At 42.9% G+C, this 26,076-nt stretch overlaps 1 protein-coding gene across 6 annotated transcripts in view; it reads right to left on the bottom strand.

Annotated features, from left to right (window-relative positions):
* Positions 1 to 26,076, bottom strand: part of RALY (RALY heterogeneous nuclear ribonucleoprotein) — a 152,443-nt gene that overhangs the window by 43,889 nt on the left and 82,478 nt on the right. For 4 of the 6 annotated variants that reach the window (XM_077872804.1, XM_077872802.1, XM_077872807.1 and 1 more), the window contains exon 2: positions 2,960 to 3,042. The exons of the other annotated variants lie outside the window; for them this stretch is intronic. The gene's annotated coding sequence lies outside the window, so the exon portion shown is untranslated. The remainder of the gene's footprint in view (positions 1 to 2,959; positions 3,043 to 26,076) is intronic. 6 annotated transcript variants of the gene reach the window in all.

Raw genomic sequence — 26,076 nt, 5'->3', positions numbered from 1 at the left:
GACCAGTTTAGGTCACAGGGAAAGAGCCAAAATAGGATAATAGAAAAAACTTAGTTGTCTAAAGCTGGATTCTTCTGGGTTCTAAGCTTAGCTCTTCCTCACTGTTTGTCTCTCTTGAAGCCTCAGTAATTTCTAAAATGAGAATATCACCACCTACCTCCCAAGCTGCTATGAAAATAAAACCAACTTATACAGAGCATTCAGTATAGCATCTGATAATATAGTAGACATGATAAATAATTTAGTGTTTTCTGATACCTCTGGCCTCAAGAGGAACTTAGAACTACCTTAAAAATTAGCAACTCTGCTTCACCGAAGCACACACAGGTCTGTAGGACTGCTGCCCCTAAACTGAAGGCCTCCATACTTGTTTTCTCTTTCTATTCTTTCATCCTTCCCTTACTATTAGCTCTCAGCTCTCACCTCTAGCTGCTAATACAGCAGCTCCTCCTCCCTTTTTGATATGCTTTTTGAATCTTATGCGAGTTTAGAAACTAGATTGCTAAACCTATTACAACATATAAAAATAGAGATAAATTAGTGCTGTGCAAAGGCTTAAGAATGACAATGCTTCGCCTCCTTTTTAGTTCAAATTTGTCTTTAGTAGAAACTTGAATATGTTAAATAGACACTACATGGAATCATTCATATTTTGAAACAATCAATAATGGAACTTCTTCACAAGGCACTGGTACAAAAAGAGTAAGGTCCAAACTTGGCACCCAGGCCACAGGAAAGCCAGCAACTACAGAACTTAGGTTAACCAGACAAAAAGAGATGACAGAAAGAGCCTGGAGATTCAGAGTAGGATGGAAGATTGGCTAATGTGGATTCCAAGAACACCAGGTTGGGGAGAGACCCCTCTGTACACACTCAGGCGGAGAGAAGAACAAAATGTCCAGTTACAGAATGTGAAGAAAGTGGCCTATGTCACTGGCCAATGGCAAAAGAGATATGGTGGGAAAACTGGATGACCATGGCCTCTGACAAGATTATGAGGCTATAGCATAAATGCCTTTTCCACTAGTAGTTGGAGGTAAGGGGTGGGGATGGGCAGGGTACTTAAAGCCAGAATAGGAACAGCCTTCCTTTTCTGAGCAAGACAGTAGGAAACAAGGCAACATCTATGTGGAATTAGTGAGTGAAAACACATGCTGGGGATGGGTCCTTGAAAAGTGCTTTAATATCTGTGCTAGCAGTGGCCTTGAAGCCAGGCTGTGTGAGTGCATTTAAAACTGCACTCTGCAGCCCACCTGCTGCAAATCATGCTGCTGATGCTGCCTGGCTAGGTCTCTGTACTTTGGAAAATCCCTTCCCTTGTGGAAAGATTGAGCTTTAGGTAGAATCTACACAAGAAGAGGAAGAGAAGAGCATGGGAAAAGATTTACAACACAAATATCCAAAGGAAAACCTTCTCTTTTCCCTTTGGGGAGTGGAATGCCAAATAGGTCAGGGACTGAGGTGCCAGGGTACTTATGCTCTCTTCTCACTTTCTCTCATTCAGTCATGCTGCTTTACAATTCAAAAATATCCAACTTGCATTTCTCATCTGATTTCCTACAACATCCTGCAGACTGGCATACACACATTAGATATGTAGGGGTGCAAGGAAGCACTCCGATTTTACAAGTAGGGGAAGGGAGATTGTCCAAGGACAAATGCTGAGAGAGAAGTTAATAACCCAGGTTTCCCAACCCCAATCCAGTTGACCAGGTCCCTATCTCTGCTGGCCAAGTCTTTATACAGTATCTCACGTGTTACAGGTGCTTTCTTCTTCTAGTCATATTGAGCCTAGGCCTCTAACTACTAGAAGATCCTATCTTTTAGGCTCTTGGCTCCCTCACTAGAAATGCCACTGCCTCAGAAGGAATCCCAACTCCTACCTGCTGGGCCCTCAAATAACTAGATCTCCCTTCCTGAATCCCTAAGGAGGTCTGTCTTCCTGAACTTCATTTTACAAAAATCAGGATTCCAGAGAAATTAACAAGGAAAGCCTGCCAAGTCAGGGAGAACACTGGTATTTACAATTAGACTGAGGAGGTTCTAATATCAGCTTTATAGATTCTCAGATGTGAACCCCAGGCAAATTATTTCAGCTTCCAGAGCCTCAATTCCCTCAGTCATAAAATGGAGTTTTGTCTGGATTAAATGAGACACATAACACCACTAGTTCTTTTATATATATATATATATATATATATATATATATATATATATATATTTTTTTTTTTTTTTTTTTTAAGATTTATTACACAGCACACATGAGTGAGCGAGTGAGCAAGCAGGAGTAGAGGGAGAAGGAGAAGCAAACTCCCTGCTGAGCAGAAAGCCTGATACAGGGTTTAATCCCAGGACTCTGAGATCATGACTTGAGCTGAAGGCAAAATGCTTAACCAACTATGCCACCCAGGCACCCCACACAATTGGTTCTTAATGTGTTGATTTCCCTTCTTGTCTCACCATCTGTGGTTTTCCCTCTAGGCTTCCCCTGACTTTCTCTTAACACAGCCCCAACTCTTTTACTCATCCTCACCACCATTCATAATCACATTTTCCAGGACTGATAAAACTAGCTTCTGAAGCTGACCTATGGACTTGGTAGGTCACAGTCAAGACTGAAATCTGGAAAGTTTCTAAGGGCTATGAGGAGAATGGGTTTAGCTGCCAGGTTCAAGATAACCTCCAAGACAAAGCAGCTAACAGAAGCCAAAAGGAACTAAGCTTGCTTTTGCCTTATTCACCACAAATGATCCCAAACCATTTTACAACAGTTCTAAGAAAACCAGGTTCAATTCTCCTCCCAGTACAGAAAGCTGCCTATGCCAATTTCTCAGACATGGAGTAGGAGAATAACTGTCCATAAGTTAGTTACCTGTACTAAAGATAAAAATAAGCCCCAAACTAATTACCCTGATCTTGGCCCAAGCTTGCCCAGGGTTTACCCAAGACCCTCACTCACCAATACCAAGGCTGAGCTCAGCCTGCAATTAACTCTTCTGGGTTACAGGGTCAGCACCAGGTGCCTCTGCGAACAGGGCTCACCTAAAACAGAGGGAAGTCAGTCAGTGTCCTGCTCAAAACAGGCATAAACTTAGGTCAGTACAGGCATCCCAAGTTCCTACTCTCACATGTCCTGCATCTTTGCAAAAGATAGGTTAATAATTAAACACATTATTTCAGGTTATGCTAAGTGTCTTAAAGAAAATAAACCAGAGTAAGGGAGGAAAGAATGACGAGTGAGAATGAGGCCTATTTTAGATAAAATGATCAAGGAAACTTCTCCAAGGGCTGACCACCAGAAAGAGACCTGAATGAAGTGAAGAAGTAAGATCTGCAAAGATCTGAAGGAAGACTTTCAGAAAGAGAGAATACCAATTGCAGCAATAATAGGCAAGAAAAAGCTTGTTATGCTTAAAGGAACAAGAAAGTCAATATAACTAGAATGTAGTGATGGAAAGAATGAGATACTAAATATATATGGAGAAAATAATTATGCTCCCTATTTTATATGTGAGAAAACAGAGGCTCAGAGTTAGATGACTTGCCCAAGGTCAAAGTACATCAGTGGCAGAACTAGGAATGGAGGGGCACCTGGCTGGCTCAGTCAGTAGAGCCTACAACTATTGATTTAAGGGTCAAGAGTTCAAGCTCCACATTGATGTAGAAACCTTAAAGAAAAAAAAAAAAAACTGGGAATGGAATTCAGGTCATCTAGACAACTCTCTATATCAATCTTGGGCCAGGTTCCTCCAGGCTTAGATAACCTGGACCCCAGCTGGGACAAATTTTCAAGTTTTCAAACTCTAAAACTGGTTTCAGGTTTCTTTACTTATCCCCTCCGCTGCTGGTGAGGATGGTTGAAGAACAGAGAAATAGCTGTATTTACCTGGAATGTGGAATAGAGAGGACTCCAGGGTTAAGGAGAACAGTAGCTCATGCCAAGCAACGTTGTAAACCCTTTATCTGCATTAACTCTTTAATCTGTACAACAATCTTATAAGGTTGCTGTGTTATTTCCCCATTTTTACTATTAGGGAAATTGAGGCACAGTTAAGTAAATTTGCCCAAGTCACACAGCTAACAGAAGGTAGAGCTAAGACTTGAACCAGGGAGTCCAACCTCCAAGGCTTGCCCTGCCCTCTTAACCATATCGTACAATACCAACTTCGGGGCAGGGGCGGGTGATGGACAGTAAACATTCTCTAGTCCTACCCAATATGGCTCAGAGCCTCATTTATACCCAGCCTGAAATTTATTCCATTTACTTGCAGAGTTCAGGATTCTTACTGAATACCAAGTGAATGACTCTTGAGTCCTTCAATCAGTTGGTTCCAGATGTTTCTCCAATTTCTAGCTACTATGATCAGAAAGCAATGATAACCACAACAACAGCCATTTAACAGCTACTATCACGGAATGTACACTTTGAAACAGACTAGGTACCAGGCTAAGAATCTTACATGACTATCTTACTTCAGACAGAGTGACAGTTGTTTTAAGACATGGGTAAGGGGGTCTCTGGGGGCTCCCGGCCTGGAAGCAAAGCAGCAAATACATGGAACTGAAGGATCTCTATAGGCCTGGGTCAAAGGACAAAGACAGATAGTAGGAGGTGCACAGTAAGGGGAATGGACTATTAGCACCTCCAAATCAAAATGTCACCAAACTGAACTCATCTCCTAGTTTTCAGCCTCCATAGTTCAACAAATGGTATAATCGTTCTTCTATAGGCACTGACTCTCAATGTTCATCATGCCCATTTTCATTTGTACATATTCAAATCTGTCTTAGTCTTCAAGGCCTAGTAAATCTATGAAGTTATCCTGAACCCCTTCTTACCACTATCATATTCTTGAATCATCTCTGTGACTACACCTGGCTCTGACCTCATCATCAGCTAAAGCCTCAAAACCAGTTCCTCTGTTCTCTCTTCCTTGTAAAGATTCCTGCTGGTGCCGGAGAATGAAGACCTAGTTGGTTAAAGATTTGTTTTCATTTCTGCTATTCTTACCTTACTCAGGATCTATTACCTAACAAAGGACTTGGGTCTAATTTGAGCATCAGATTTCTACAAAATGGAGATCCGACCCCCATCCTGATTATAGGACAGGGATTTTGTGAGAATCATTGCAGTAACAGAAGAGGAGGTAGGGGAAGAGTTAGGATGGGAGATTCCAGGCCAGATCTCTAATAGCTCTTTCTTTCACTACAGAACACTGAGCATATTTATAGAAGCCTTCTAACCAATCCATCAAAAAATACTTTCTGGGCCTGGTTGGTCATGGTCACAGCTCTAAGTTAGGGATTATAGATGACACAGGGATGAGTGAGAACAGTTCTTATCCTTGCATTCCAGGGTGGGACTATGTGAAATTCCTGCAAAGGATTACTAATAATATCAGGCAGGACCCAACAGTACAAAGAGTGCTCCATGTATCGTAAAAACGGAGAAAGAGGGCAGCCCTGGTGGCGCAGCGGTTTAGCACTGCCTGCAGCCCAGGGCATGATCCTGGAGGCCCTGGATCGAGTCCCACGTCAGGCTCTCTGTATGATGCCTGCTTCTCCCTCTGCCTGTGTCTCTGCCTCTCTCTCTGTTCTATGAATAAATAAAATCTCTAAAAAAAAAAAAAAAAAAAAAACAAAAAACAAAAAACACGGAGAAAGAAATCAGGCTGACTGGAGATGGCCTCAGTTTCACAGAAGCAAGGACTTTCGCCAAGCCTTGATGCAGAATGATAGAAAGATACATGCTAATATGCATCAGGATTTGGGCTAGGTGTTATGAAGCTGACCCTCATAATACCCTGTGAAGAGATGATGTCATGCCCATTTTATATCCAAGGGAACTGAATACTGGAAAGGTTAAGAGTACCATTTAAGGTCAAACAGCTAGTAGGTAGCAGAACTAGAATGTGAACCCAGGCCTACTTTACTTTACTCCAAAGCCTATATATGTTTGCTTACTTCATGATTTAGAGGCCCAGATAAACTCTAAAGTTGTTTCTACCTGAAAAATCCAGTGATTTGGGGCTGAAAGAACCCGAGAGACTCTTGATCTCAGAGTTGTGAACTTGAGCCCCATGTTGACTATAGAGATTACTTAAAACTTTTTTTTAATCCAATGATTTGAATGGGGGAGTATGGGAGAAGATACACTTCTACTATGTCTTCCCCATAAGACTATTATTTTATTGGCAGATTTAGGGTCTTATTAACTGGAATCTCCTAAGTATCTGACACATAGTCTGGCAGGTTATACTTAGGAGACACTATATATGAGTAAATGAATGAATGAATAAGCCTCTTCTCCAAGAACCTTTGTTCTGAGGTCTAGAAGTAAGGTCCAAAATCTCTAGCTCCCATGTTATGACTCTCGGCCCCATTATTTTTAATCCCAGCTATCTACTAATCTGCTGTCTGAAGATTCCCTTTTCTTGTTCTTGTTTTCAGGAGTTACGGAGAGGTGAGGAGAGAAAAGAATAAGAAGGGAAGCTGGGCAGGAAGAGAAAATAGAGGGAGAGGAAAGGGTAAAAGGAGAGAAGTTAGGAAGGAGGCAAAAAGGAAGGAACTGTCTGAGGCCCAGACTTTGGGAAAGGTTTCTTTTCTGGTACCAGAACCAAAGATTTATTTGGTTTTTTTAAAGAGCAACAGTAGGAATTCCTCTTTATAAATTTCAAATGAAGGGAACTTGCTTGTCCCCAACCCCAAACTAAATATACCAGCAACAGGTAAAATAAAACTCATTCCTCAGGGCTCCCAACCTCAGTACTTACCACTACCCTGTCCCAGCCCACCTAGGTTAAGGCTAAAGTTTGCAGAAGTCAAAGATACATAGATTCTTCTGATACTCCTCTGCTCCTTCTATAAGAGTTCTTGCAGGCTAGTAAGCCTTGGGAATCCAACCTTCCTTATGGATGAGGAGACAATGACATCCTCTGGATGCTTTGCCACAGCTCCTTGTCATGAAAGCTTTGTTGAACCCTAAGGGGAAAGCATTACTCCCTTTCTGCTGAGTTCCTCAAATAAGTGTGAAAGAACTGGGGTGAAGATGTGGATGGATGAAGCAAGGCCCCTCCCTCAGAACTCTCTAGATCCTGGGTCCTAATATAGCTTAACCTTCTTTAGGTCTCATCTGTAAATTATACATACATACCTCTCCTGCTTACTAAATTAGTAGAGAAAGCACTGGGCTCAGAGTCAGAAAACCTAACAGCTAGTTCCAGCTCTACCTCTAATTCACTGTGTGACCCTGAACAAGTTCTTTCACCTTCTTGGACCTTAATTTCTTTATCAATCTGTTTTTGTTTTTGTTTTTTTTAGATTTTATTTATTTATTCATGACAGAGAAACAGAGACAGAGAGAGAGAGAGAGACAGGCAGAGGGAGAAGCAGGCTCCGTGCAGGGAGCCCGATGTGGGACTCGATCCCAGGTCTCCAGGATCACACCCCAGGCCAAAGGCGGCACTTAAACCGCTGGGCCACCGGGGCTGCCCTCAATCTGTTCTTCTGAAGGATCTTCTGAGGGATCAAAAAAAAAAAAAAAAAAAACTGGTAAGAACAGTAAATTTACTTAGTTTTATGTGAACGGTAAAGGAATGAGGGGATGGTCTCGAAAGCAAGCAAGCAAGGTAGCTACATCACTTTTCATTTGAAGGGTCTGCTCTGAGTGAAAGGATTAGGAAGAACTGTGGCAGACAGTGTCATTGTCTGTATCTACATCAAAAGACAGGTACCAACCAAGACTAAAAGAAGTTCATAAGCTACATGCATGCAAATCCCAAGAGGTCCAAGTGGAGAGAAAAACACACACACACACACACACACACACACACACACACACCCCAGAAGTCACACATTGCTCAGAAAAAGTAAAAGTAGTAATGACCAATTCAGTGATGAAGAGCTCAGACTAAAATCAGACACCTGGGATCCCTGGGTGGCGCAGCGGTTTAGCGCCTGCCTTTGGCCCAGGGCGCGATCCTGGAGACCCGGGATCGAATCCCACGTCAGGCTCCCGGTGCGTGGAGCCTGCTTCTCCCTCTGCCTGTGTCTCTGCCTCTCTCCTCTCTCTGTGTGTGCCTATCATAAATAAAAATTAAAAAAAAAAAAAAAAATCAGACACCTGGGTTTGAATCCTAGCTCTGTCTCATAACTAGCTTTGTGACCTTAGGCAAGGTACTGACCTTCTATACATTAGTTTCCTACATTTATTAAAAATTGCTCCTGCTTCATCAATGTTTTATTAGGAAAATAAATGAGACAGCATGGGAAAGCCCTTATCTCGGAGCCTGGCAAAAGTGACTCAATAATAGGTATTGTTATTCCATTTAAGTACCACAAAAGAATGAATCAGAAGCAACAAAATGGGGCAGCCCGGGTGGCTCAGCGGTTTAGCGCGGCCTTCAGCCCAGGGCCTGATCCTGGAGACCTGGGATCGAGTCCCACATCGGGCTCCCTGCATGGAGCCTGCTTCTCCCTCTGCCTGTGTCTCTGCCTCTCTCTCTCCTCTCTGTGTATTCTCATAAACAAATAAATAAAATCTTTAAAAAAAAAAAAAAAGGCAACAAAATGGTCTAGGAGGAAAAAAAGAAATGTACATTTGCCATTACTGCTATTAAATACCTATCATGTCCTATAGCCAAAGCTTTAATTATTTTCATTGATTCTTTTTTTAAAAAAAAATATTTTATTTATTTACTCATGAGAGACACAGAGAGAGCGAGAGGCAGAGACACAGGCAGAGGGAGAAGCAGGCTCCATGCAGGGAGCCCAATGTGGGACTCGATTCCAGGACTCCAGGATCACACCCTGAGCCAAAGGCAGGCACTCAACCACTGAGCCACCCAGGCATCCCTATTTTCATTGATTCCTAATAACCCTTTTGAGGTCAGAAGAATTATCCCTATCTTACAGGAAAAACTGAGCCTCAGAGAAAGAACTTGTCTAATATCACACAGCTAGGAAACAGAACTAACTGGAACCACAGTCTGACTCAAAGACTGTTCTTTCTACTACATACCTGGCACTTTCTTGTGCTCAAAAATAAAGAGCCCCCGCCCCCACATATAGGCACCACTGAGTTTCAGAAAATGGATCAAATTCTCCCATTTTGTATTTGATGGAGCAACTACTGGTTTTGCATGCCTGGGGAAAAAAGGGGCAGAGGTGGAATGCAAGTGTACCATCAAGTTCCGGACTTGTAGGACTTAGCTTACCAGGCCTTCCCAAGGGGCTCTCAGCCAGTTATTGTAGTGGGAGAGGAGAGAGAGAGGGACTATTCCAAATTGGCTATCACCCAAAAGCACAAGATGTTCTAAGACTCTACCAAGCAGGGCACCTGAATGGCTCAAAGGCCTGCCTTTGGCTCAGGTCATGATCCCAGGGTCCTGGGATCCAGTCCTGCATCGGGCTCTCTGCTCAAAGGAGAGTCTGCTTCTCCCTCCCTCTGCCCATTCCCCCAGCTCGTGATCTCACTGTCTCTCACACTCTCTAAAAATAAATAAAATCTTTTTTTTTATTTATTCATGAGAGACACCAAGAGAGAGGCAGAGACATAGGCAGAGGGAGAAGTAGGCTCCATGCAGGAAGCCCGAGTGGGACTCGATCTCAGGACTCCAGGATCATGCCCTGAGCCAAAGGCAGACACCCAACCGCTGAGCCACCCAGGCATCCCTAAATAAAATCTTAAAAAAAAAAAAAAAAAAAAAAATTATCAAAGAGTCAAGAAGCCATGAGAGGTTCAGCCTGGGCTGAACTCAAATACCTGATTAAAACATCTAATACTGGGAGGGAATACAATGCTATGAACACCTTTGCAAGACAACAGGTACCATGTCCTGGATGTGCATACAGACCCTATTTTGGGGAAGCACTTTACTATGGTCCAGATGACTACAATTTAGTCTGAAAAGCACTCCTTCCAGAGTCAGGCCATTATTTTGTACATTCCACAAAAAAAAAAAATAATAATAATAATTTAAAAAATAATAATAAAGGACAAATTCTACAGGAGTACACAGAAACCAGAAACTACATATGGCAACTAGAGGAAAGGAGCCAGAAGTGAGAGAAAATTTGGGAAAGAACTGAATCCTGAACATCAAAGGCTTTTGGAAAGGTGGGGCACCAAGCAAAAGGGAGTGCTTCAGGGGGCTAAGGAAAGATTTTGACAGAAGAAATCATCTCCTATATTTGTTAAACAAATTTTTTTTAAATAGTATGTCCCTATCGAACTTTTGCTGTTTAGAGAAGGATAATCTCCAGAGCCTACAAGAAGACTGACTGAAAGAGCTATTGATGAAATGGTATTTTTCTCTGGAGAGGGGAAGAAAATAGAAGCTGGTTCTTTAGGTCTCTGGGGCAGCAACCAAGGCAAGAATAAGCAGACCCAGGAAATAATCATAGCATAACAGCTCCACGCTCAGACAGGGGGCTCACCTGCGGGTGGCCTCAGACCCACTTGTGATGTGATCAGCACATGAGGGTGCACAACTGCCCACAACCAGCAGGGAACATAAGATTGGGCACTGAGCAAATAGCCTTTGTCCCAGGAGCCATGCTTGCCAATCTATTTGTTCTTTTCTAGCTGTCTCCTAACCTCTTGGCCTCAAAACTCTGCCTCAATCTTTGTGAGGCCTGCTTTTCCCAGCCTTGACCATACCCTATGGCCCTGCAATTCTACCAGACTGCTCCCACTCACAAGGATACCTGACCTTGAATCTTATGACTGACTCTACTGTGGGGCTGCCTATGCCCAGGCATAATAAACCAACTGGCTGTGGTTTGCCATGGGGGCTAAAAAGATGACTCACTACATCATAAAAATGCAGCCAGGTCACAAAATAGCTCAGTAAAACTCTCCACTACTCCCCAACAAAGACAGGTGTCAGGATGCCCAGCATATCACAAAAGGAGGGCCTCAAGGGCAGCTGGTGTCTTACTGACAGGTGACGTTAGGGCTCTTGAGCCTAGTCCATGTCCGTGAATGAGAACATTATTCATGCCATAAATAGTTGAAACTCAATCCAGGCAGTCTCTAGGCTGCCTGGAGGAATGTCCAGAGAATACAACAGATGTGCAAGACAATCATTCTTGCCTCTGAAATTTTCTAAACAGCTAACAGCACTTCTCCTTCCTCAGCTAAAGCTGTCTCTAGTTTCCCCCTCCTCTTTCCCTAAAAGAACCAACCCTGCAGGAATCATCAAGGGAGCCACCAGTAATTACTGTTTTCTTTTCTCCATGCTAATGAGACAGTTGGATGGTTCCCCTTCCCCCTCCCTAATTGGAAGGGAGAATCTAAGGCTTTATTATCTGTAACCCACACACCAAAGCTTGGGCCAGACAGTGCTCTGCAACTGAACTGTGTAGATGATGGCTTTCTGTCCCCACTGAGACCAGAGTTGGAAGAGGACCCACCATTTTAGAAAGGGCAGACCAGAGTGGCAGGAGGATCTGTCCAAAGTCACAGAAGGAAGTCAGTGAAAGGGCCAGATTCCTACTCCCAGTCAGGGCACTTCCCACAACATCCAGACTTCCTACAGTACAGAATGACTTTCGTGGTGTCCTCAATGTGGAGTCAGGAACTGCAAGTTTCAAGGTCACATCCTGGTTTGGTTTTTTGTTTTGTTTCGTTTTTACAAAGAGAGCGCACCCAAGCACGTGTCTGGGGGTGAGGGCAACAAAGAGGACCATAGGGAGAGAGAGAATCTTTAGCAGGCTTCAAGCCCAGTACAGAGCCAGGCCCAGCACAGAGCCAGGACACAGGTCTCAATCTCACGACCCTGAGGTCATGACCTGAGCAGAAATCAAGAGTAGGATGCTTTATCAACTGAGCCACCCAGGTCCCCCTACACATAATGGTTTTGAATAGGTACTTAAAAAGCAACACACAATGTTCTTTAGATATAGACTCAGCCCCAAGAATCTCAGTTCTGGGATAGAAAGCTGGAATCTAAGAAATAATGATAATTTTACCCAAAAATTAAAATCGCAAGAAGATGGTCAAAAACAAAACAAAACAAAAACAAAAACAAAAACTAAACTGAATCCCAGCTAAAATGCACAGATTTTTGTGTGTGTGTTTTTTTTTTTTTTTAGTTATATGAAGGCTATAGATACCAAAAGGGCAGGATCCAAAGTTAGCCTTAAAAATGAATTTCAGGTCTAGTGGCTAAAAGAAGGTCCTGTGGATAGTACACCTGGACCTCAGTCAGCTAGTCCAATCCCCATATGTCACAGATAAAGAAATTGAATCTAGCACTATTGGGAGCTTAAGAGGAGAGGATGCACAGTGAAGCAGCAGGACTGAAGAATGTTATAGCCTAGAGCTAGTCATGGCCTGCCTGGATAGCCAAGGTCAGAAAAAAAAGGAAGACAGAGTCCCTGGGAAAAGGAGCCAGTATTTGAAAAGCTGCACTGAAAAGAAAATGGCTCAAGTTCTTATACTGGAATAATTTGTAGAATCTAACAAGGCTTTTTTTTTTTTTTTTTTTTTTTTTTTTTGCCTTAATACCATCTCCTGTCAGCCTCTAAAACCTCTTCTCTTTCTTCTCACAGTCTATCCTAGCTCTATCATCTCAGGTAAGGATCAGCAACAACTCCAATCCAGTCCTTGAACTAATTCTGACTCCAGGCAGGAAATATTTAAATCCGTCTTAGCCACAACCTCTAACCTCTACCCACAGGGCCTGGATATCAATGCTTCCTCCCCATTTGTTACCAGAGTTGACGGTGGGCTCCCTGTAGTATTCCAGGATACTGCCAGTGCTGACCACCGGGCTTCACCTTTTAGAGGTAACAAAATCTTGTGCTCTATTCTATAATTGGGTCCAAGTCCCTGTCATAACCTCTGCCTTAGTCGCCTAACAACTCTGGCTCTCCTAAGACTAAAGCCTACCTTTGAATCCAAGGCCAGATTTCCCCATCAATGGCCATTCTGCAGGCCTAAGAACCTGAACTTGAGTTTACTGCCCTCCCCACCCTTCAGCAGGAAAGGTAACATGGTACAATAGAAATAGCCTGCAGACAGACCTGGGGCTGAGCCCTGGCTCTGCCACCCAAACTGGGTAGGCACGGTTACTTAACTACTCTTGTGTATCCTCTTAGAGCTCCCATCACAGCTTACCTGTCTGTCTCCTCTACCACTCTCCCCTATTGGGAACAAAGAGTATTTGTTTCCCTTTATCCTCAATGAGTCAGTCACTGTCTCCTGAATGATCCTCTAATAAATTCCCACTATCTATAAAAGACAGATAATATCACCTATCTCAGAGCTGTGAGATAAATAGGAAAAAGTCTGTAAATTGCCTGGATGAACACCTTCCTCTACTGTATCATGGATGCTCAGGGCCAAATGTTTGCCCGTACTGAATAGACTGCCCATCCTAGAGACACCATGCCTTGCTGAACCTCTAGGATCACATGGACATGACCTCCACAGCCTTTTCCACTCCAGTAATTAGACTGAGTGCCAGTTCCTGAAGCCTGCGGTAAAAACAGCTAGAGACAGGACTACTACTCTACTCACAGTCAAATGCAGAGAATTTCAAGTAGATCAAGTGTGGGAATATACTAATATTCTAAATTGAAAGGAGAAGGGGAACATAGGGGGTTGGGGAGAGCGGTGCTCTGAATCTTAGAGAAGAACTCTCAAATTCCAAGAGGTGACTAAAGTCATTTGTATTGGAGCCTACAAAAGGACCAGAGACACGAAACAAAGGGGCTGAGGTCACATAGTAAGCTTTGAAACCCACGACTGGGGATCCCTGGGTGGCACAGCGGTTTGGCGCCTGCCTTTGGCCCAGGGCGTGATCCTGGAGACCGGGGATCGCATCCCATGTCGGGCTCCCGGTGCATGAAGCCTGCTTCTCCCTCTGCCTGTGTCTCTGCCTCTCTCTCTCTCTCTCTCTCTCTGTGACTATCATAAATAAATAAATAAATAAATAAATAAATAAATAAATAAATAAATAAATAAAATGAAACCCACGACTGCCATATCCCCATCTAGTGTTTTTTTGTACATCCTACAGGGCAGATGTACAATGTTCTAGGAAAAGGGGAGGCATATGGGGTTCAGTATAGTGGTAAGGAGCAACTCATAAGTGATGTCAAGTGCTACTTATACAGTTTCTGGCTGGGAGAGGTGATAGAGAAATAAATCCAGTCTTTGGTTTTACAAAGGCCTAATATGCTCTGGAAGCTGAAGGGTAGTTGTTCAATGTGGCTAGAATAAGTCTAAATGGTTAAGGAAGAAAATGGGTACACAGTGTCCTCAAAGAATGAGCCTCTTGCCCACAATGCCAGCTGCTCTAGGTATCAAAACCTTCTTGTTCACCCATCCCCAACTTCTCAAGACAAACTATGTTCCAGATTGAGGATATTTGTGTTTTCCATTAGAGGGCGCTCAGACTTATAAACTGGAAGTACAAAGTGGCAGAGTAACAGCTCTGCACCATGTGGAATAATCTGAATCCTTTCTTTGTTCTATTTACTATATTCACCTGAACTTCTGACAAGTGATTTTTCCAAGGTCATAGAGCTAATAAGGGCAAATCAGGACTTACTGGCATCCTGTGTACTTTTGTGACCATGGTGACTTTCAGCAAATTTGACCTATATAAAATTTTGAGAGGTAGGCAGGGCTAGAGTCTTTGCTAAATCATGCAGTCCCTTCTGCAAAGTCTCATTTGATACCTCCAATTCATTTCAGGCTTTAGAGAACTTTCATAATTACCCTCTAACTCAGGCCAGCAAACATTTTCTGTATGGAGCCAGAAAGTATTTTTAGGTTTTGTGGGCTATAGCAATCTCTGTAGTATTCAGCTTTGCCATTGTAGTATGAAAACACTCATAAAGAAACAAACAAATGCAGCTGTACCCCAGCACAATCTTATGAAGAGAGGCCACAGACTGGATTCAGCCCATAGGCCATAGTCTGCTGATACCTATTTAACTAATCTACTGTCTCCAATCACCCTGGCTCCCAATCCATCATACACACTCATTAAGACAAGCACTGCACCTTCATAGATTCCCTTTGCCTACAAGATAAAAGTTTAAACTCTACCTCCACCCTCTACCACATCCTTCCCCTGCACGGTGAATTCCAATCACAGCAGACTGTCACTTGGCAACTTCCTACCTCTCCCCCCATGCTATTCCCTGATACCTGCAATGCCTCCATTGATACCTATTCAGGGACAAGTTCATATGGCAACACCTGTGAAAAGTGTTTGCTTGCCTTATATAATTAGTCATATGTACATGGCTGTCCCTCACCCACCAGTGCCTCCCCCACTCCCCCACAACTGTCAGCTTCACAAGGGCAAGTACTGTGCCATATTCAATTCCGTATCCCTTGCAGTACCTAACACATCAGCCAGTGTCCGCTGACTGAAAAGGCTTGGCTTCTGGGCTGAAAGGAGGTCACCAGAACATGGGGACCTTTGTTTCTAACAAAACCATGATATGACTCACAGCATCAACAGAGCCTTCAGTCTGCTTCAAGAGCTGCCTCTTCTCCTGCTACCCCCTCCCATGCCCCGTTGTGTTCCCTGGGACTGGCCAGGTAACTAGTTAAGACCCAGCATTTTACTAGGTGGTTCTAGCCTGTGCTGAGATATGGGAAGAGAAGACACATCTTATTTTCAGAGCTCCCATCCCTGACCTCAAACTATATCCTTAATAACAGCCATAAACTGATCCCAGACCCGTATTTAGCTCTAGATCAGCAGACAGTCTTCTAACAAGCACAGATCCCTCGTCCCTGAAGGCAGGGGATCTTACCCAGGAAAACGCTCAGGGCATGCAGTCTAACCTCAACTGAAAAGGAAACTCCAAGGTATGTGGTTAAGAATCCCTAGGAGTATGACCTCTGCAAAGGGATCTCCACTGAGATTAAAGGTCCTGGGCAAGCCTATAGCCCACAAGTATGGCTATCTTAGCTTGGAGAAGCTATGAAGCCAAAGACTAAATTGCTGATGGGGGAAAAAAAAACAAAAACAAAACACCACAACAAACACACAAAGAATTTTTCTCCTATGCCCCGAACAGAACAACATTCCATCTGGGTACATGAGCTTGTCAGAGGCATGGGGTACTTAGCATATCTGCCATTCCAGGATTACGGCTGTCAAGTTTTAATTAGGGTAATTAGAGTTAAAAATGTAATTTCATTTCAGGGTATTTTGAACAGATTCCATTAACTTCTTTTTCTTTTTTTTGAAAGAACATAGAACGGAGGGGTGGGCTGAGTGGAGCAGAGGATTCTGCCATGGGAGAAGTGAAGCCATGTGCCTGGGCCAGATAAGCTTTCAAACCACTGCCCAGAACCCGCAGCATGCACCTCTACAGGCTCGGCCCAGACGACAAAGGGCTGCTGCTCTTCAGCTTTCTTCCTCAGTTCCCTCCCAGAAACGAAGATTCAGTCAGCCTCTGCTAATCAATCTACCTCCTTTTCCCCTCCTCCTGCTCCTGTATTACTGCCATTCAGTAGCTACTATTACAGCCCCAAGTCTAGCAAGGGACAAGAGCTTAGATGGACATTCTGATTTGCTACAAGTTAGGGACTTTGTTAATGTCTACCCTTTGGTCAGGAGTTCCTAGCCACATTTTTATGCTTTTCTTTGTGCTAATCCCCTAGTCTGGAGTGACCCTCCTCTTTGCCTTGCCTGTCTCAACTCTTCCTCTTCCTTCAAGAAGCACAGATCAAAGTTATCCTCCCTAGGAAAGCCCACCACCATGCCTGTAATCCCAGAATTTCTTGCACATGCCTCCACTACTGTGGTTTGTTTCCTTGCTGGACTCTGATGCTAGATTGTGAGGTCTTTCATGGCAGAGAATGGGTCTACATCTGGGAATCTTTAGCACTGGCACAAGCCCTGACACACAGGAAATACTCAACAAATATCTGTTGAATGATCAACCACAGGGGGAATTTGACCACAACTGGTAGCTGAGCATGTTAAGCCCTCAGCTACTACAATGCCTAGAAATATCCAGTCATGAATCCCTTCCCCCTCCTTGCACACGGCCAGTTCAGAAACCTGACTCTGAACTCCTTGAAGGAGGAAGTTCTCCCATTGATCCCAAATGATGATTGATCTCTCCCATTAAAGCATGCTCATTCCTTAGGGACTGTGGAAAGGAGATGAGAAAGCAAAAGCAAGCAGAGCATCCCCCCCGCCCCCAATACTCCTCATCAATGATTTTTAAGAATCTCCTTTAGTATTTGAAGGGCTTTACGGGGAGACGGCCTGAGCTCCAGTTCAATCTGTAAAAAGATAAGGTTGGGACGCCTGGGTGGCTCAGTGGTTGAGCATCTGGTTGAGCATCTGCCTTTGGCTCAGGTTGTGTTCCTGGAGTCCTGGGATTGGGTCCTGCATCAGGCTCCCCGCAGGGAGACTGCTTCTCCCTCTGCCTGTGTCTCTGCCTCTTTCTAGGTCTCTCATGAATAAATAATTAAAATCTTTAAAAAAAAAAAAAGAAAGAAAGGGATGGCTCTGGTAGAAAACGGTTCATCAACTTAGAATCACTATTGCAAATGCTCAGAAATGTTATACTGTAGTACAATAAAGAACATGCTATGTGACACAAGGATAGCCAACTCGTTTCGCTTTTCTGAGCTTTAGTTTCCTCTTCAAACCTATCCCAGTAGGTTATTAGGAGGAATAAACAAACAAAAGGGCTTTAAATCAGCATTTAACTCTTAGGTATTTAATAAGTGATTTTTCCATCTGAAGAGGACACCTGTACTATGTACCTAGCATCATGTTATATGTAGGTTTATAGATAGAGGTGAGGAAAACATATCAAAGGGAGTACAAGTTAACCATTTCTCAGTCTGCTCAGGGCAGCCCTGCCTGCTATTCCCAGGGGAAGAGCGCTATTCCAGCAAAACCGTTGTGTTGACAAGTGTAACCAGAGCCACTTAATGGTAATCAGATTCTCCCTAGTTAGGAGCACCCCTCTAGCCTCCTCCCAGTCTCCCCAGGCCTGGCTGCAGGACCATTATCGATCCATTTCTAATTAGGACCTGTGTCAGTGCTTCTGACAAAAGGTCAGGGCCTAGGCTGCCTCTGCTGGTTTCTGGCCAAAGCATGAAATGCTCTGCCCAGGGCAGACCCAGAGAACCAATACTTAGTTGAAAAGGATACCAGACTAAACTCATCATAAAGCAGTACAAAATTTTAGAGCTGAAAGGGTCCTTTACAAGCATGAGCTTTGTTATAAGTGAGAAAGCTGAAGTCCAAAAAAGATAATTTGTCCAAGGTGGTACAAAAAAAGATAATGCAGAACTTACTTCTATTTCTTTCCTCTTAATAACTGCTTCCCAATCTGGATACACAACAGAAGGATTCTGGGAACTTGTTAAAATAAGTTTTTGGGATCCCTGGGTGGTTCAGTGGTTTAGCACCTGCCTTCAGCCCAGGGCGTGATCCTGGAGTCTCGGGATGGAGAGTCCCCCATCAGGCTCCCTGCATGGAGCCTGCTTCTTCCTCTGCCTGTGTCTCTGCCTCTCTCTCTCTCTCTCTGTCTCTCTCTCATGAATAAATAAATAAAATCTTAAAAAAAAAAAAAAGAGAGAGATACAGTTTTCTAGATTGCCTGAGTGGTTCAGTCAGTTAAGCATCTGCCTTTGGCTCAGGTCATCATACCAAGTCCTGGGATTGGGCTCCCTGCTCAGCAGGGAGCCTGCTTCTCCCTCTCCCAACTTGTGCTTGTTCTCTCTAGTACTCTCTCTCAAATAAACAAATAAAATCTTAAAAAAAAAAAAGTGAACCCTGAAATCACAGGACCAGTTTGCACCTAGGTTCAAATCCACCTTGGGTCATAATAGTGCAATTTAGAAGCAACCCTCTATTGTCTGTCTGACCCAGCTTTCCCCCACCCCAAACATGACAAAGTTATTTTAGGGGCCTCAGAGGTATCGGTCATAAACAGTTCAGACTTCCTACGGTCCACTAGCATGTCTGTCAGCAAAGACATTTCCTTTCAAAACTAGTTTGAAACTAAAATGTCTTTTATGCAGAGTAGAAACACCCAAGGAAGGGATATGGAGGGAATAATGGGAGATGCTGTGGTACTGAGTGTGAGACATGGGGTGTGGGAAGATGGATCTGTGTATAGGGGAGGACTTGTGTAGATATGTAAGGAAGTAGACAGTGGTGTCTGTAAGTCTTGCAGATATTGTCATAACACATAATTCTGAGTATCTGGTTAGAAAATAATAGGACAGGGAGTATAGGAGGATAAATGTGTGGGTACATGGCAGGAGGAGGAAGTAGATAACTTGAAGGTGTAAGGGAGATAACACGGATGTGTATGGAAGAGAAGCAATATGTGCACCTTTGTGACTGAATTTTGTGTCTATGTATTGCAAAGCATATGAACTTATAGGAACAGGAGGGAACGTGTGTGGCCTAGATACTTATATGCATGAGAAAACAGATCCATGAGCGTATCTGACTCATCCAGCCCTAGCTTTGCCTGAAGGCTCATACCCACTCAAGGGCAGGCCTGTCTGCAGAAATTTCTCATTAAAATTGACATTAGGGATCCCTGGGTGGCACAGCAGTTTAGAGCCTGCCTTTGGCCCAGGGCGCGATCCTGGAGACCCGGGATCGAATCCCACGTCGGGCTCCCGGTGCATGGAGCCTGCTTCTCCCTCTGCCTGTCTCTGCCTCTCTCTCTCTCTGTGACTATCATAAATAAATAAAAATTTAAAAAATAAAATAAAAAAATAAAATTGACATTATAAAAAAAATATAAATAAATAAATAAATAAATAAATAAATAAATAATAAATTTGACATTATGACAACTAAAAAAAAGAAAAGAAAAATGGTAACAATACCCCCAGCATCGTGGGAAGTTAAAAAAAAGTCAATGCCAATAAAACAGGACAGACACATAAGAAGAAATTATGCCACGATTACTTCTCAGTTTCAAAAGGGAGGTGTTTATTTGGAGTTAAATATTGTATAAATGATTCACATCTCAACTCAAAGGACTGGATTTCCTGGGTAACTTGGGGAAGAGGGCAAGAAAGAAGAAAGTAGGTAGAGAAAGAAGGGTAAACAATAAAATTAAAAAGGGGAGGAGGACTGGAAACATAGGAAAGAAAGGGAGAGGGCTGGAAAAAAAAAACAAAAATAAAAGGAAAGGGGGTTATAAGAAATAGGGAGAAGGGAAGGAAAGAAGAAAGAAAAAAGGAAGTAAAGAAAGAATTTCCTTTAGGCTGGCCTAGAAACTTAGGATACACTCTAGTAGGAATTCTGGCTAAGGGGATGAGTGGAGTAAGCAGTGGAGCCTGAACTCCATACTTCCTCATTGCTTTTATTCCAACTATACCCCCCATTTAGAATATTCTTCCCACCATATTTGCCAAGTTGAACTTCTTCTAAATCTTCAAGACATATTCAAAGGCTACCAGCTTTTAGAAGCTTCCAAGATTCCACCCAGTCAGAAAGTAGCTCTCAAGAACTCCCATAAACTTCCACAGAACTTTGTCACATTTGACCTGTAGGACGTAACATTCAGTTTTATACCATGGGTATCAGTACATGTACATTTCCGTAATTCATTCTGCAAGTACTATTTGTGCCAGGATTATTACTGAGGTACAAAAGAAACAGAGATAAGTAGTACACTGTTCCCTGGCTCATAAGATCTCAATTTCATGAATGAGAGCAGTTTTTGGGTGTGATACAACAACGGAGCACAATTATAGAAGCAAAATGTAAAGAAAAATTCTGCTTATGGAGTGATTACAGAAAGGTTCATTGAGAAGATGGCATTTGAAATGATGAAAAAATGAAACAGGAGCTTGTCTGGTAAGGAGGCTGGGAGCTGAGAGCTTTCTACTCAGAGGGAACTGCCAAACAACAAAGTCATTCTGAGCTGAGCAGGAGCACAGGGAAACAGTGGGTGTTACCTTGCTGCTGACAGAAGGCAGCAAAGTGAAGTGGCACCAGACTGCATGAGCCTTGTAGCCAAGCCCAGAGTTTTTATCCTTTCCAACTGGGGTGAGGTGGACCAAAGAGGGAGCAGTTTAAAAACATCTCATCTCCTTATTTAGTTGCCCTACTTAAGAGCAAGTCCCTCAAAAACCCTGGAAACAGGTCCAATCTCAGACTCTGCTTACTACAGAGGCATTACAAGAATTTCCCACAGAAGAGAAGGGCAACAGAGAAAACCAGAGAATAAAAGGGTGACGGTTGGGGTGGAGGAAAGTGATATACACAAGGGAGGGTAGTAGGGCTCAAGAAGAAAGGAGCTGGAGGGGAGGAAACAGAAGCAGCAGGAAAGTACAAGGAGAAACAGATCATGGCACTGAGGTTCCTTGTTGCTAAGCTGTCCTCTACATTTTTCTAGGTAGAAAAAAATAAGGTCAATCTATGCTAGTGACAGAAATAGACCCTTTGTGCTGAGACTGAGTACATTACTGCCACCTCAACCCTCCCTTTGCTCAAGATGATAGAACTGTGCCAAGAAATGGAGTTTGCCCCAGCTCTACCAACCAACCCAAAGTATGCCAAAACACCTTGCCCTATCCATGCCTTAAGTGTGAGTGAGGCAGGAGCACCAAACAAAGGTCTGGACTTTGAAGCGGGGCCTGCCCAGGACCTCACAAAAGCTCTGCTTCCTTCGCTGGACCTCAATTTCATCTGCAAAACAAGAGGAGTAAAGGTGAGGCTCTTTTAAGGGCTAAGATAGCATACGAGTTTATAGAAGCTGTCTCCCAAAGAGAGTGATATGTAATGTGGGAATTTTCCTAACCTATCAAGTCATAACTTCATTCTTTCCACTCTGAGCTATAGCCACTTTGAAGCCAAGAAGTCAGATGCAGAATGGCAGCTGTCCCTGACACCATCATCATCCATATGGCCCTGTCCAAAGTCTAGTTCCTGCCCAAAGTCTAGGTCATAAACAGATGCTCGGGCCCCAGGATGTGTTTTGTCTGACCCACATAAATTTATTTAAAACCCTCTGAATTGGGGCAGCCCAGGTGGCTTAGCGGTTTAGCACTGCCTTCAGCCCAGGGCCTGATCCTGGAGACCCAGGATCGAGTCCCACGTCAGGCTCCCTACAGGGAGCCTGCTTCTCCCTCTGCCTGTGTCTCTGCCTCTCTCTCTCTCTCTCTCTCTCATGAATAAATAAAATCTTAAAAAAAAAAAAATTAAACAAACCTCTGAATTAACTGCTAACATTTCAAATCAGATCTCATGTTTTTAAAAAGTTAGTTTTCTAGCTTCTCAAAAACATCAGAGTTCTCAGGGCGCCTGGGTGGCTCAGTTAGTGGAGAATCCAACTCTTGGTTTTGGCGCTCATCAGGGAAGTCTATTCTCTTCCTCTGCCCCTCCCCACACATGCACACTCCACCCTCCCCAATAAATAAATAAATCTTTACAAAAAAATGTACCAGAGTTCTGGAAACCCTAGACCCTCTGCGGTAAAAGTCAAAGGGTCTACTGTAATCCCGCAATTTATTTGATGCCTTCTCATTTTATCTTTAAAAAATTCATATGTGATTTATTTTGAGTAAATTTTTCAATTACTGGTTATAATTTCTAAACTAATTTAACTCCAAAAAATCTGAGTACATTGACACTCTAGGAAAATAGGTTTTATACTGTGATTTTACATATCATGCAATATGCAACCATGTGTCCCACCAGTTTGGGAAACTCCAACATACTTTTCGACTCACTCAAAAATTACTTAGGTCCTATGGTAAAGCACTGAAAAAAACAGTAATTAACAAAATAGACATGGTTCCTGCCTTTATGGAGCTCATGGTCCAGTGGGATATAATGGGGAAAATCCATATAGAATAGGGAGCACAAAAAACGCTAAGCTAAGGATCTCAAATAGGGACTTGTCTGTAAAAAGAAAAGGTTTAATTAGGCTTTTGCTGCTGAAAAGTTCTTTCCAGCTCAAAATTCTACTAGCATCACAAGACCTTAGCCCAATATCCCTTTTGAGTTCCTAACACTTATTAGCTTCCTCCCTTTATCTAGGAAATCATGATCAGTTGTCAAGGGAATTACCATGGTGCTCCACATACAAGATGATGATGTTACAATAATTACAAAAAGACAAAGGGAACAGGCATGTAGAAGAGTCACTCAGAAAAGTCACCTACTTTCAACACACAGGAGCTGCTGCTCACTGCAGCTGGGTGGAAGACCAGGAACTAACTCCTAAGTAAACCAGTTTTATATTAGATGTCATGGTGTCTTTCATAAGATGTGGTTTCTTTCATCTTCCACACACACACCCCAAGCTTGTGAGTGTTAGAGACTGCAAAAAATGCTCATTTTATAAGGCCAAGGTTCACTGAACCGTCACTAGTATCACAAGGACACCAAAGTTTCTAATAAAATGGAAGATAACTCATCTAGTAGGACTAAGAGCACTGTAACTGTGCAAAGTCCCTTCAATATTAAAGATATCCACAGGCCCAAAAGGACAAACCAGGTAGCAAAAAGAAATACAGCTGACCAAATGTTTCAAAGAAAAAAGTGCAGGACACCTGGGTGGCTCAGCACTTGAGCGTCTGCCTTCAGGTCAGGGCCTGATCCCAGGATCCAGGATCGAGTCCCACATTGGGCTCCCTGCGAGAAGCCTGCTTCTCCCTCTGCCTATGTCTCTGCCTCTCTCTGGGTCTCTCATGAATAAATAAATCTTAAATAAATAAATAAAATAAAAGAGCTAGTTTGGTGATAAGTAGCAATAGGCACTGGACTTGGATATCACAGAAACAACAGGAAATGATGAGGGGTTTGACAAACTTGAGAACAAATATGCCCTGTCTAAAGAAGCCAGCCAATCAGATGAACAGAAATGAAGAATGTGATTCTTCAAACACAAGCATTTTGCCAAACTGGGCTGGTAATACAGACTTGCTCAAAGATCAGAATCATATCTCTGTCTCTCAAAGATAAAAAAAAAAAAAAAGCCAAGCTACAAGTTTCTTAAACATGGACAAGCCAGTGCACAAGTAGTCACGACATAGGGAGTCCCTGGCACAGGGCTCAGGGAGTGAAGCCTTCTACAAAATAGCTACCTGGGTGCTATTTCCACTTCTGTGAATAGGAATACTTCCTCAAAAATCCTCCTCCCTCTTCAGGAGAAATCAGTCACCCTCACAGCCCACATGCCAGAACCTCTGATCTCATATAAGGTATCTCCACTAGAAGGCAGCCCCAATCTTCCCAGGCTGGGGTCCAACTCAAAACAGAAAAACACTGGTCAAGTCAAACAAAAAATACGGATGCAGGCCAGACACACCTCAAGGAGCTGCCAGTTTGCAGTCCCTGATCTAGAGGGTAAGATCCTCTGACTAGCTCTGCACAGTAAGGATTTAGGAGTCCCCTAAGGTTGCATAACTTTTGTCAGAACTGCTTTTCCAAGGAGCTATCCAGGGTCCTAGACTTAGGACTTAGCTTTAGAACCCATGATTCCACAGCCTTCTTTGGCTTAATCCACCATCAAAGGTTCTTTAAAAAAAAAAAAAAAAAGAGAGAGAGATTTAAAGGTCTTAGGTACTTTAGGAATACAAATGCCCTGAACCCTACCTCTCTGGACTTTTAACTTTATAGTTAGCTGTGGGTCAGACTGGACTCAGTGCCAGCTGTCTGCCACCCAAATTACTACAGACCCAAATCACTGCTCTATATACCACATTTCACTTTAATAGCTTGGCTAGCCAGTAAAATGAAGGCTCAGCAGCTTGGTTCTCTTCAAAAGGAGATCCTGAAAACTCTCATCCCTGAACTGTACAACCAGAAGTTCCTTTGCAAAGAAAAGGACAACTACCCCATTATAGTCAGATGTCCTTGGGAGTGAACAGTACAATGCTAAATGTATGTTCTCCCCTGAATCAAGATAGCATTCCCGTGCTTTACTCCATCATTATTCTATCATCTCCAGACTCCTCAGCATTTCCAAAAGGTGCTAACACACCTTTGCCAAACAGAAAAGAAAAAAAGCCTAGCTGCCCTTGAAATAGTAACTCAATCTAAGGAGGGAAGGTTTATTGCTGGAAGAATTTTGTTTCTTATTTACCAAGTCCTCAAACTAGATTTATGATCGGGGAGAACACGACAAAAATGGTTTTTAGAAAAGGCACCTGGCAGCAGGGAGAAGCATGGCATGGAAGAGGCCAAGATAGGATGCAGAGGCTGGTTAGGAAGCTCTGATAGTCCTGCCATGGCCAAAACAAGCTCCATATCTGAAACAGGGTATGGTCCTACAGTCCTTAGCTGACTACCTGCTCACTGGAGACAGTCTTATTCATGAGTATCATCCACAGCATCTAGTACCTTGCCATCACATGGTGGGCACTCAAATGGTCATAGACCCATAAACCACCACTCCTGTAGAAGTTCTCAGTGTATATATCAAAGAAACTAAGGCCCAGAGAACTTAAAAGTGATCTGCCCAAGGTCACAGAATGGGTGAGTGGTAAAGAGCAAAGAATAAAGGCTTTGGAGGTAAGAAGGTCTGTGTTCACATCCAAGGTTGCTGTGAGGCCTTGGGCAGGTCACTCAACTCAACCCTTTTCGGTCTGTTTTCTCATCTGCAAAATAAGAATACCTACTTTCTGCAGAGTTGCCATGAGGATTAAGACATACTACCCCCTTAGATACAATCACCAATTTACAGGAAATTCAGAACACAGAAAACTCTACAGGAAAAACAATGCTTTTACTTCAACAAATAAAGGTAGTAACAACAAATAGAAGTGAAATAATAAATTAAGAGACTTAAAATATGTAAAAAACCAATTAAAATGTATGGATCTTATATAAATCTTAAGTTAAATAAACCGTAAAAATAAGATTGTGACATTTATGAGATAATTGGAAATGTGAACATAATCTGGATTTTGATGGTATTAAGGAATTGTTAAATTTTATAAGGTATGAAAATGGCATTGTGGTTCTGTTTGTTTTGTTTTTTAAATAAACTTTGCCAGGGTGCCCGGGTGGCTGAGCCCATTAAGCGTCTGCCTTCGACTCAGGTCATGATCCCAGGGTTCTGAGATCAAGTCCCACTTCAGGCTCCCTGCTC

Source organism: Canis aureus, chromosome 26 (genome assembly GCF_053574225.1).
Source record: "Canis aureus isolate CA01 chromosome 26, VMU_Caureus_v.1.0, whole genome shotgun sequence".
NCBI lineage: Eukaryota > Metazoa > Chordata > Mammalia > Carnivora > Canidae > Canis > Canis aureus.
Note: the sequence above shows the minus strand (reverse complement) of the source record. Positions and strands in the feature narration are given on the sequence as shown.